Raw genomic sequence first — 13,731 nt, 5'->3', positions numbered from 1 at the left:
TTCCCAGAGGGAGTTCGCGCAGTGGCTCCGCCCCCTAGCTGCCTCAGCACCAGCTTCCCTGGGGACACATGCTGCTCAAGCGTCGCTGTCGCCTTTATAAACAAACACAGAACGATTGCAGCAATGAACTTACATTCGCCAAACTTGCAGCTTTTTGCAGAAGAAAAATAGAAAACATGATCCAAAATTTTAAATTATATATATATATTTTTTTGCTTTAGAAGCTGAACTGTTTTCACAATTGCACTTCTGATTCAATGATAATGTAAAAACTCACTCTAGTTTCTCCTACAATGCTATAGCCCTCTGAACTGGAATTTCAGGTTTCTCACTGTTTCCCGGGATTTGCAAAGCAGCAGCGCAATCAGCCAGTTTACATTTAAGATGTTTTGATTCTTTTCTCAGACTCTTGCCAGTGTACTTAACACAGAATGATTAAAAGCTGTGTGTTCTGTTAGAACTGTTATAGTGTTTAAACAAGGAAGTCTGTGTTTGTTTAAGAGAATGGGGAAATGGTTATCTTGACAGATTAGACTGAGAAAACAGGACAGCCACAGTCTAGCACAGATGTCCACATTTGCCACTTGGCTGGCTTTCGGAGGTATCCTAACAAAGCGGCCTGTGTGCCGAGCCGGTGCGCCGCTTGACACCTGGCTGAGGGACGGGGTGGGGCGCGCCGCCAGGCCCGCGTCTCTGCGGGCCAGTGTTCCCGGGTCTGAAATTGCTCAGAGTCTGTTTCACTGTGTCATAATTAAACTAATGGAACACAAGAGGAATTTCTCTAACTGGCTTAAAGACCCCGTTCAAATGCGATTTCATCTGACGTCCCACAGTTCCTGCGGCTTCCCTGCGCAGTCGACGTGAGGCTGAGCAGAAGCTGCGGGGATTAGCACGTTAATCAATCTCTTGCAAATGTGGTCCGCAACCCCGGATGAAACATCAGGGCCAGCTGTGGTTAAGTGGAAGGAGCTCGGGGTGAGAATTCAGGGGCACGCCTGCGAACCCCACCTCTGCCCCTTGCTAGCGGTCGGAGCTTGGTTCATTGAACTCTGCCAAGGCGGCCCGGCTGGTGTAGGTGACACTGGTCACGGCAGCTCGCGGGCTTTGAGCCCATCCTCTGTGCCAGGCACTGCCGCAGGCTTCACTCGCGGTGTGTCATCCTGTCCTCCAAAGAGCCCCAGAAGGTGGGTGCAGTCAGCTGTGTTATTTCCCAGGGAAGCTCAGAAAGGCTAAGAACTTGGCTCAAGGTCATGTGGCTGATCTGGAGCGCCCTCGCCCGGATGGCTGAGCCCCGGCTGACTCGGAAACTGGAAGGGGTCTCGGCTTTTTTAGGCAACAGGGTCTTCCAGGTCACCTCCACCTGCAAAATCAACAATTGTGAAATCTGAACAGATCCACATTGTCTGAAATAGGTCTGCATGTGCACGAAGAAAGACGAAGACTTAGCCTTGGTCGGTTTCCATGGCCTTATTTTAAATAAGATTTTGATTTGTCCCTTACATAGTCACATGTAGTATGTGAATATATTTTCCAAGAGTCATAAGTGAAGTTTTTATTAAAAATATAAAATGCAAAATATCAGAGTAACTGGTGACCGTCTACTTCTGCCCCGACTGTTTTGTCCATGGCAGTGGGGTTACCCAGCTTTTGGGACACCAGACAAGACTACCACCAAGGGTTCTACTGGCCTTATTTTTAGAGAGCTCCTAGAGTCTTCCACAAATACAAAGTCTGAAAGGTTGGTTTAAAGAATGAAGTCTGTACCAATTTTGATATATCTTTACATATTAATTAGATAAATAAATGCATTAAATAAGCAACTTTTTATGCTACTGTTTAAATGATTTACAGTGTTGTGTCTTAGCTCCTATAATCTTGACCTGAAGACAGCCAGTTTGGACGACTTGCTTCTTAGCTTTGTTGCCATAATCCTCTTCATTTACTCCTGACCTAACCCTGCTTCCTTGTGGGTCTCATTCCTCACGTTTGGAGCAATCTTTCTCTCTACATCTGTTATTTTTTCTCCTACAAGTTCTTTTTGGAGTACATCTCTTGGAAATCTAACCTCAACCATCAATCTCTCCTGGATCCTTATCGACTGATAACAGGGTTTACCTGATGTACTGTTTTGTTTACTGCAAAAATGAGAGTCTGCTGTTCCATAAAGAGGAATCTCTTATTTGATCTTATCTCTTCTAGAATGGAACAATTGAAAGATCAGGGTCACTTGTTTATCCTCATCAGATAGAGTGCCTGGCAATTGATATTAACAGATAACAGAGGAATTTCAGTATAGTATTTCTTAGGTACATCCTGTCACTGTGTCATGTGATTTCCCTGGTCCAATTTCCCCAGGAATTCTTTTGTTACCAATAAAACTAAACTAATTTTAGATTAGTTTCTGCAAACATTTTTGAGCACCAAACTGTGGCTGTTGTCTATACTTTATACACAGCTCAAAGATAAATAGATACTAATGAGCTTGGATCTGGTGAGTCGCGTTCACATCTTTGGGTGACGTTGGGTCTAGAATGAGTCACGTGGCTTGCCCCTTCCACTCCTGAGAGTCTTCACTTGGGAGAAATAAGGGTAATGACCTGAGGCGTTGTGCAGAAGAGCTGTCTGTGAGCCAGGGCATGGGAGGCTTGCTCTGCAATTGGAGGTATAATACAGGGGCCTTGCATGTTTAAGAAGCTCAGGTCTGCCCTGGCCAGTTTGGCTCAGTGGTTAGAGCATTGGCCCGTGGACCAGAGAGTCTCGGGTTCGGTTCCCACTAAGGGCACATACCTTAGTTGTAGTTTGTCCTCGGCCCCGGTTGGGGTCATTTGGGTGGCAGCCACTTGATGTGTCTCTCTCACATCGATGTTTCTCTCTCTTCCTCCCTCTCTCCTTCCCACTCTATCTGAAGATGAATGCAAAAGTATCCTCGGGTGAGGTGGAAAAAAAAAAAAGAAGCAGCTCAGGTCCCTTTTTCAGGCTCACTGTCCAGACAGCTCCTTTTTGTTCCCCATCTTTCCTCAGAACTAGAGAGAAGTGAAACAAGACTTCACCTTGCGAGGCCCTGGGCAAAGGGGCCTCTGCAAAGTGAGACAGTTTGGGGGATGGGAGGGTGCGATTTCAATCCATTATGTTCAAGGCTCCAGGTCAAAGGTCACCACCACCAGGCCTCAGAAACAAAGAATTTCAGCAAGAGTATCTTTTAGAGCAATGCGTTCCACACTTGAGTCATCTGTGGACACACTTTCCCAGAATCTGCTAAATCTTAAAAAAAAAAAAAAAGGAAGAAGTTGATTTACTTTTTTCTTTAAATAAATGTATTCTAAAAGGAAACAGGAGGTCATGTGCCATAAATAGGAGACTCAACACAGAAACTGAGAAGACAAAACAATGGTTTTTAGACTCTCAAGTCTAAAAAGGATCTAAGCTTAAGGCCTGTTCCTTTTGTCTCAAAAAGGAGTTGTTAGTTTTAGAGAGGTGGAAAGGGTGTATGGTGCCAAACTAAAAACTTCTCCTTGATTTATTTGGAAAGACTGAGAGAGGATTGAAAACAGAGTAACTCTCACGTGGGAGTCAGTGTTACAGGGCTGTTCCTGAGTTCATCTCACCCACCTGCAGCCTGCAAGTCCTAAACTGAGAAACACTGTATCTAACCGTTGTCTGAACCAGCTCGCAGCTGGCAATGGATTCAGAGGTTCATCATGGGTTTACTGAATGCCTGTCATCTGTATCAAGTGTGCAAGGCACTATGGGGAATAGAAATAAAACATTGATCTGAATTAGATTTAGAAGACATATATGTGTTTGTATTTGTATTTTATATTCTGGGATTTGAGACTAGGACTACACTGACACCTGAACAAATGTGATGTGTGACAGTTGGTGAGCATCAAGGGCTCCAGAGAAAAGGAAATCCCATTCTGAGATGTTGCCTTGGAAGAACTTGCTGAGAATTTGGTGCTGGAAGAACATGCGTGTTTTGAATGGACAGGCCAGTGGAAGGAGGGTGCTCCCAGAGAGACAGTGTAAGCCAAAGCTTTGCTGTGCCTTTAAGTCCAGGTCAGATTTAGGGACCTGGAAGAGTGCACAGGACTGATTGGGAGAGAACAGCTGTAAAAGCTGGATGGGGATTTGATGTTATTGACAGAAGGAAGACATTTCTGACACTTGAGGTGTGGTCATTCTGCCGAAGGGTGTGAGGAGGATGTACCTGGCAGTCAGGTATAGGAAACAGGTAGCCCTCAAGAGCATGTGGTGGTCGTGGAGAGAGGACGAGATCTAAGTTAATAGGAGGGAGAGTCCACCGCATGCCAAATGTAAGCATCAGGGCTTGGGAAAGCACAGGGGAGAGAGAGAGAAATCAAACGGGAATTCACTATGAGGCCTGGGCAAAGGAGGCTCTGCATAGTGAGATGATGTGTGGGTGAGATTTTTGTGTTCTTGTGTAAGTGTGGGTTTGAGGGGTTATGTTCAATTTTAGCTGAAGGCAGCTAAATTGATTTTGGCCTCATATGAAAAGCCAAGCCAGAAATGTAAGTCTCCGTTCTGTATAAGGATGAATACTGGAGAAAGAAACCTCTCTTTCCCCTGAACTCTGGGGAAGAAAAAGAACAGGAAAGAGAGATGGTGGCGTTGGCCAGACTCCCGCTCTGCATCTGGGACCTCGTGGGAGAGACACATGCATCTCAGCAGTCACTTCTCATTGCAACCTGAGTAAAAGGTGGTACAGAGCTCATTTTATAGCTAATGAATCCAAACTTCAGAGGTCTTAGGGAAGCTTATATTTAGGATGAAGGAGATGAGAAGACAGAAGAAGAGTCCAGAAAGAGAGAGGATGAGAATCAGGAGAGGGAAGCTTTAGGGAAGCCATTAAGGAGAATATTGAGAAGGTACTTTCCCATTGTGTCTCACCATTGATTTGTTTTTTATACATGGTTTTATTTATTTTCCCACCGCAAATCCTTCTGGGAATTAGATCTGTTGATTAAAATAATGAGGGAGGGCCTAGGTAATTGCACTTGATGACTTCGATAGTAAGATGATACTGGATTTGTGACATGGCAGGTGTTTTGGTTGCTCTCCACCCCTCTTGCAACTGGAAAGTGCTCTGACTGAGAATCCACAAGCGTAAAGGGTGCCAGGTGGCTCTCCAGAGTGAGCCATTGACTGGTTTCAGCTCACTGCAGGGAGGTTGCAGTCCAAGCATGATCACAGTGACAGGCTTCTGAATGGAATGTCGCCACCCACGTTGGAAATCAGCATAGGTGGACTTTCTGAAGAACAGTTCTTAGCTACACACTTAGAAATGCCAGTATTTCGTGGGAAGAACTTCAGTCCTGGAACCTGGCAGTTCTCATCCATTTTAATGAGGGTGCTCCCCTCGCGGGTTCCGGGAGGCAGGACACACGCACAGCATTTCAGAGGGCTGAGCAGGACACTCAGGATGGAAAGCACATGAGGGCCTGGAGCTCTGGTGCCAACCTTGGGAGTGTGGCCGGGCATAGCTCCTAGGTGCAGCCCCTCCCCCCACCCTAGGGACATGGAATATGTCCTTGAATAATCAAGCAGCTGGGCTCCCTGTTTGTGTCCAGATCTGCTCTTAGACTTCACTATGACGCTGGGAATTTAAAACTTACCTTCACTTTGGTACACGTGTGTGTGTGTGTGTGTGTGTGTGTGTGTGTGTGTTTTAGCAGGTCCTGCCCCTGGCCCCCGGCTGTGGCTTTGCAGGGGAATGGTGGTTCTGGGCACAATAATGAGCACATTTTTTGCTTTGTTTCTCTTTCCTTGCTCCCCTGACTTCTTCCTGACTCTCTCCCCGCCGTCCTTGCGGCCTTCTGATGCCTCTCTCAGCACCATTACTCCTTCCCAAGCAAGTGTCAACAGGCTGCTGTATCTAAGCAAAGGTTTCTCATCTAGAATTCTTTGTGTTATTCCCCAGAGGACCCCATTTGGCAGAACTGTTTCCTTTTTCAAGGTGAGGAACCATAATCTTAGAAGTTCATTCATTCAACAACTGTTTATTGAGTGGCTGGCATGTGCCAGGCTCTGTACCAGTAGGCCCTGGGATAAAGAATACATGTTCAAGGCTGTTAGAATGTTGGAATCTGGTGGGAAGAGAGGCACGTAAAGCGAGGATAACGGTCTGCTACGACGAGGACTGTGATAGATCTGGTCACGTGGAGATGGGACCAGGAGAAGAGGCGCCTAGGACAGATGTTTGGAGTCACTACAGCACCTTTGCTTTCTTCCATCACAGTGACACCCCTGTGAAGTCATCACCTCAGGTAAGAGCTGAATGGGAGCAGGGCTGACAAGCAGCTGACGCGCAGGCACGACTGATCCAGGGGGTAGGATGTTGAAACAGTCCCGTTCCGGTTGGTGAATGGCCTCAGTGTGTCCTTCTGCCCCAGGCGCCCCAGCAACTGAAGGTGTGCAGGGGGCTCGAGACAGGCGCCGGCACTTCGGCCTGGGGCCATTCTGTGTAGTTGTTACGTGGGCCATACGGATTGCTAAATGTTTTAAATATCCTCTCTGGGTACTGGACTGGTTGGGCGTTGTATCCTCACACCCTGCGTGGAGATGGCCGTGCAGCTAGTCTCAATCTGTACTAGTTGAGTGTTTAATACATTGATTTCATTTCTAGGAATTCAGGTGGGGGAGGTTAATAGAGCATGTTTCTCAGAAAAAGTACGTCTTCAGGTGAGTTTTGTAAGTCTTTGATTTTTTTTTCTTACTATGGAAGGAATAAATGCACAGCATTGAATTTTATAAAAATTCCCAAATCCATAAAGAAGGAAATAGCTATAATCCTACCATCCAGATATGACCGCAATCAATAATTTGATGTGTTTTCCTTAGGAATTTTCCATATGTGTATTTACTCCTGCATGAGCATGTGTGTGTGTGTGTGTATGTGTGTGTGTGTGTGTGCATGCATGTGCCCAAGTATATGCACAATTGGGCAAAGATTTTAATAGTTTAACATGTTAGCTTGCTGTCTTTCCTCAACTGTCCGAAGAAGACACCGTGATGGGCTCCAGGCCCTTAGTGTTTGGGTTAGTGGGAGAGGAAGAGACTGGGGGGCGGAGCCAAGGAGGGCCGAGTGGAGTTCCATGAGCACGTGCCCTCCCAATTACACTCCGGACCGTTAGACACAGGCGAGGGGTCCCGAGAGCGAGAAGACAGCCCTGAGCGACAGAGCACTGGCTAGAATTTGAGAAAGACGGGAGACGTGGGGAAGTAGCTGTCGTGCCAGCACACGGGAGATTGGCAGATGAAGAAAAAAGAAAGGATGTTTTCTTATGTGTCATGAAATACAATCCCCACTTTGTCTCCTCTTCAAAATACTTTCAATGCAGACATAACATTTCAAGGCCTTGGTGGGAGTAGGTTTGTAGTTTTAGAAGTCTGTGCTGAGATGAGTTTTAAATTGGAAACAGGAAGGGCCAGTCTGTTCAGTGTGTGTGTGTGTGTGTGTGTGTGTGTGTGTGGTGCTGTAAGGGGGATGTGGTGTAATAATCGTTTTAAATGGTTCGATGTGGTTTCCTTGGTTTTCTGAAGCACTTGACCTTGTCCCACTCTGCCTGGGGCGTCACCTATCCCTCTGCCCTGAACGCTGACAGGAAAAGTGAGATAATGCTCAACTTGCCAATTCGAGAATAGGGTTGTGCAGCAAGTCAGTAGTCTTGCAAAGCGGGATATCGCTTTGAGAATGACATATCTGAATTTCTTTGTCTCCTTAATTTAGTATATCAAAGTCCACACTTAATGACCGAGATCGTAAAGAGTTCCTTGGTGGGGGGCCACAAGAAGACTGTGACTTTCTCCCAGCCCCGGGTTGTTTGGGGGAAAGAGGAAAAGACAAGTAGGAGAGAGAAATGAGGTGAGTTGAAAGTGAGGCTGGCAGCAACAGGGGCCTTGCCCACCTCCCCCTTCTGAGGTCCATTTGGGGGCACGGGAGGAGATCGCCAGGCTCACTCAGATCAATCAGAAATGAATCTACAGCAAAATGAACCAGGTACAGCAAGCTCAGGCAGAGATCCTGAGGGTTCTCTGGAGCTGTCCTTGGTTCCAACGTTACAAAGCAGGACCCAGGAGTAATGTAAAGTAAGTGTGGAAATTGTCAAACGGGGTTACGATAGTTGTGACAAGGAGCCTCTGACGCAGATGTAGGGCCGACAGCTCAAGCTGGGACTCAGTGGGAGTCGTTAGACCTGAGAGGGGTCTAGAACCCCAGGTTGTCCAAGCTGAGAGAGACCAGGCCACCATCTTCACCAGCTCCAGGGACATGCTTTGACCGACACCAGGGCTGGTAGCATCCGGCAGTGAGGTCATTGCTCCTGAGGCCCGGAAGGCCAAGGGTCAGGGGGAATCTGCCTCTTTTGCAGTGAGTCTGTGAGCACCCCCTGCCCCCCAGCCTTACAATCATTTGCACTTTTTGCAGAGAAGAAGAGGGAGTAGGAGGTTATCTGAGAGATTCGCATTTATTCCAATAGTAGTTTAAGAAGGAGTTTAATTTTTAAGAGCAGACAAATGTTAAATCTGATGGGACATTTAGTTGATATTTTCTCAGCCAGTGACATCTGGGTGCTAGAGAGGTGGAACAGAGCATCCACAGAAGAAAGAAATTACAATTTTTTCTCCATGCACTTGAGAGTTGTACCATTTAAAGTTACACACACACACACACACACACACACACACACACACACAGTTAAGATCATCGTACTGAGTGCAGAGTTGTTCCTGTCAAAGTTCATCAGTTGGCAAAGATCAGAAACCCGCTGAGGCTACTCAGGCCACAAGGTAAGGGATCCTTTAGGGGTCAGAGGCAATCTTGGGCATCCACAGACTAGACAAAAAGGAGAGAGGGGTCTCAGAGGAAGTATGGGAAATTCAACATCCTAGGTTATAGTTACTACCTCTCAGAGGTCACATAGTCTCTCTCATTTCTGCTTGTTTCTCTTATTAAGCCTGTGTTTGGTCCAGCATCGTAGCCATTCCCAAATTCACATCAGAAACGTTCATTGAGAAGACTGCCAGCAACTGACTACTTACTCTGGGCCTCTTAGTTCAAATTCCAGTAAGACACATCTTACATAAAATAACTAGAAATGGATCATAGATATAAGGTAAAATATAAAACTTTTAGAAGAACTCACAGGAGAAAAATCTTCATGACCTTGGGTTAAGTAAAGAGCACTTAGGTATGATACCAAAAACACAATTCATAAAAGAAAATAAGTTGATAAATTAGGACATCACCAATATTAAAATTATTTTCTGCAAAAGACACTGTTAAGAAAATGAAAAGACAAGCTACACACTGGGAGAAAATATCTGCAAAACATATACCTACAAAGATTTGTATCCAGAATATATTTTAAAAATTCTCAAAATATAGTGATAAAGAAACAAACACCACAATTAGAATATAGGCATAAGTTGTGAAGATACTGTACCAATCAGTATATACACATGAAAAACACCTGAAAAGATGCTCAGCAATATCAATTAGTAGAGAAATGTAAGTCAAAACCACAATGAGATATCATTACACACCTATTAAAAAGGTTTAAAAAACCTGTGAAAGATTTATACCTCCTGGATACCTCATACCATGCTGATGAGAATGCAAAGTGAGTGCAGCCATATGATTCTGGAATTCCACTTCTCAATATCTACCCAAGTAAAAGAAAACAAAAATCTCTACCAAAATGATCGTAGCAGCTTTACTCATAATTTCCCCAAACTGGAAACAACCAAATTGTTCCTCAACTAAGAATGCATAAACCGATTGTGGTCCATCCATACAATGGAATGCTACTTAGTAACAAAATGGAATGAGTGAATGATACATGTAACAAGATGAATGAATATGAAATGCATTGTGTTAAGTGAAATAAGCCAGATTCATAGGGTGACATACCATGATTCTGCTTATATAGCATTCTCAGAAAGCCAGAACTATAAGAATGTAGAACAAATCTGTGGTTGCCAGGAGTAAGGGGTGAAGACATCTTTGGGCTCCAAACGAGTATCTTAAAGGGAACTTTTTTAGGGTGGTAAGGATGATGAAAATGTTCTGTAGCTTGATTGTAGTGGTGGTGACTTGGCTGTATGGATTTGTCAAAACTTATAGAATTGTATACTAAAAAGAATGACTTTACTGTATGGAAATTTAAAAACAAAAAAATTTAAAGAGAAAGTAGAAAAAAATTCCATTGAGAGAGAAAGTATAACTGACTCGCCTTAGGCCAGATTCGTCGACGATCCGTCCCTCAGCAATCAGAGCTCTGCGCTCTTCTTCTGGGTTCTGGTGGGTCCGTGCAACAGGGTGGAAGATTGGACTGGCTGGCAAATGAACAGTCTTGCCAGGAAATAGTTTTACATTCTGACATCACTAATCAACATTATTTAATGAGCATTTTTCCATGCCGTTAAAATTGTTTTTATGCATTGGTCAAAAGTGTTGCTGGTGACTCAGTCTCCCAATGTCTATAGCTACTGAGTTTTGAAGAAGAATTAGAAAAATAAGTGGATAAAGAAGGTAAGGAAATTTGGCAAAGAGGCAGGAAAGGTCTAAATGCTGCCTGGTCCTTGACATGTCAGAACCAGCATCCACCCGGCCAGTGTGGCTCAGTGCACCAAGAGGTCGCCAGTTCGATTCCTGGTCAGGGCACATGCCCAGGTCGTGGGCCAGATCCCTAGTGGGGGGCATGCAGGAGGCGGCCAACAGATGTTTCTTTCTCATCAATGTTTCTATCTCTCTCTCTCCCTCTTCCTTCCTCTCTCTCTAAAATCAATAAAGATTAAAAAAAAAAGAACCAGCATCTACGCAATCAACCCTTCCTATGGAGAACTCACTTGGAACACAACACTGGCTGAAAGAGTTTGTGTGACATAAAAATACACATTAAGATTCAAACTTTAAGATACCTAAGGAGTAAAACTAACACATCAGAAAAAATAGAGGTATTCCTATTTTCTGCTTAATATATATTCCGTACAGTCCCCTTCTAAGCCATGTAAAGTTATATTACATTAAGTATAAAAATAGGCCTATTGAAAGAATAAATCTTTGAAGTATCAAGATCTATAAATCTTTTTGAAATGTGCAAACCGGCCTCAGGTAATATCTACCTTGGTACAATGCAGAGATATTATGTTTTATTATTTATAGCTTTGGAATAGCTTCCTTGAGATTTATAATCTAGTATCTTTGTGCAATTGCTAAGCATCTTTAAAAAACGTCAAAATCAGCATAACTATCTGTTTGATACAGGCATCAAGATAGCAGCAGTTAAGCCCACGCTGCCAGCTGATAGTTAAGGACATCAAGTCACATTCCACACTATATAAAAATTGTCCAAGCTTTGTTTTCAACACAAAAATGGGCGAATCAGTGTTGTATCTGGAAACAGAATTAACATGCTCTGGGCTACTCCTCCCAGGTAAAGAGCCACATAACTATATAACGAATGTTGTGAGGCTTAAGTCTCTTCCTTAGAGAAACTTTATTTCTCGATTCAGACTGAGAACAGTGGTAACGTCGTGTGTATGTGCGTCTCGGGGGTGGGGGTGGTGATGGGTGAGAGGCAGGTGGGGAGTTGGGCAGTAGTCCAATTTCTTTTTATTAGTCCCTTATAGTGGCAAATATTGCAATGTTCTCACACTTTACTTTCTGATGAGCACCTACAGTAATCATCTAGGAGGTTCTTTGAAAGAAAAAGAAGGAGATCTTCAGTAATCTCCTCCTGTTGGAACTTGCATAACAGAAATATATCGGCAGAAGATGAAGGGCCTGCTCAGGAAATGAAATGGAAGGACTGGAGGAGACTCAGGGAGAGGGAAGTCATGGTGTGTAAATGAAGGTTAATGATACCTTTTCACTGGTTACAATTTTGTAGCATGCACATTTCGATGAATTATAGCAAGGCTCTGTCATAATTTGTGGCCTATATACAAAAGAGCAAAAGTGAAGTAGTCACCTGCATTTTACTGTCAGCAAAAGATGCTTTTTCCTGATTAGAGCCCACCCCTCAAACCACCCCCTAAGAAATCACTAGACTTAAAAACCATGTGTAGAGAGTAATGGTTTCTCCTCATACTACGATAACATAGACCGGCCACAAAATGATTGAAGAGAAAGAGCTAGCTGTATCAGTCATCTACACATGCCAATAAGAGCTGAAGGGGAAGCCTTTAAAACTTTTAAACTTAGATATATATGTACTTTTAAAATAATTGATAGAGGTTTTTCACACCTCACCTCAAAAGACTGTATAACATCACTACAGGCAGTCCATGTACCCAGAGACTGACTTTGTGCAACCAACATGGTGTTCAGATTGTCAGCAAAATGAAAATGAATGAGTTCGCACAATTCGAATGGATCTTTGGCGTATCATCAATCAATTAAGTTCTTCCTGGCACTCCGAGGTTAGCATCAAAGTATACAGTACAACATCCATTTTATTTTGCATTCTTTATGTGCGGTCCATAAAACATTCCACACATGTTCCTCCTCTCTCCCTTCTAGACTAAGAGTGGTTATGACCACGATAAAGCAAAACCTGAGGAGATGTAACCAGGGATAGTTCCTGCAGGTTTATATGTGTGTGTGTGTGTGTGTGTGTGTGTGTGTGTGTGTGTTTTGGTCTCTAGGTAAAAGGTGAGTGTCTCCAAAATAACTCGATTCAAGGATGAAAGCTTGAAAGGCAGCGCGAAATGGAAGGTGGGACAACATCAGAGAGATGGAATAAACAGCCCAGAAAATTCAACTTCGATTCCAGGGATTCATTTCGAGTCGACCTCAACAGAAGAGGAGGCAGGGAGCAATGTGGTGGGGTGAGTCCAGGAGCATTTCTGAAACGGCAAAGTCATGCTGAAAAAATGACTCCCACCTGGATGCCTGACTTGGTTTATTTCAACTCAAATGAATGAAGTTCAAATTTCATTCAAAATGAAAGTCAATCTCATTATTGAGAGTGCAGAAGTAGCTGTTTTTGCCACGTACAATCCTACTTGGCAGAGAAGAGCCTGGGCTTACGTGCCCCACCGGGATCAAACGTGTGCCTCGGTGGGCAGCAAGGAGGCGTCATGGGAGAAGGATGATGAGAAGCTGCTTTCTGGTGGGCTTGCCGTAGCGGTGGCTCCGGAGCCACGCACAGGGGCATCCAAATTTTAGCACATGTCTTATCTCAAAGAGCCCGACTTTGAATCCCACATAGCAGTTATTCCTGTCCTGAGAGCCACACACTCCTGGCTACAGTGGTGGAGAGCACAAGTTATTGCAAAGGGGTCCATGAATCTACATGGCCCTAAGAGTTTATAGTAGGAAGAACAATGTCATGTACGTATGTCCTGTCTTAAATGCATGTATATGCTACTAGAAGATATTAGTAGAAATTCCTTTAGAAGTGTGACTGGGTTTTAAAGTTGCCTTTTAGTGTTATATACTTTTAAAATCAATAGCTACTAGAACACGGAGGAGGTTCATTAACAATTTTTTTGTTATTAAAATTATCTAATAGCGTAACAGCTTTGTTCACAACTGCCCCCAACAGGAAACCATTCAAATGTCCAACAACAAGAGAATGTATAAATAAATTGTGGAATAGTTATGGAATGGAATGCTACTGATATAACAACATGGGTCTCTCACAGATTTGATGTTGAGCCATACACACACACACGCACATGCACACACATGCAAGGCTACACACAAGA

The sequence above is a fragment of the Molossus molossus genome, unplaced genomic scaffold (genome assembly GCF_014108415.1).
Source record: "Molossus molossus isolate mMolMol1 unplaced genomic scaffold, mMolMol1.p scaffold_m16_p_3, whole genome shotgun sequence".
NCBI lineage: Eukaryota > Metazoa > Chordata > Mammalia > Chiroptera > Molossidae > Molossus > Molossus molossus.
The sequence above is the reverse complement of the archived record's forward strand: the minus strand, read 5'-3'. Positions refer to the sequence as shown.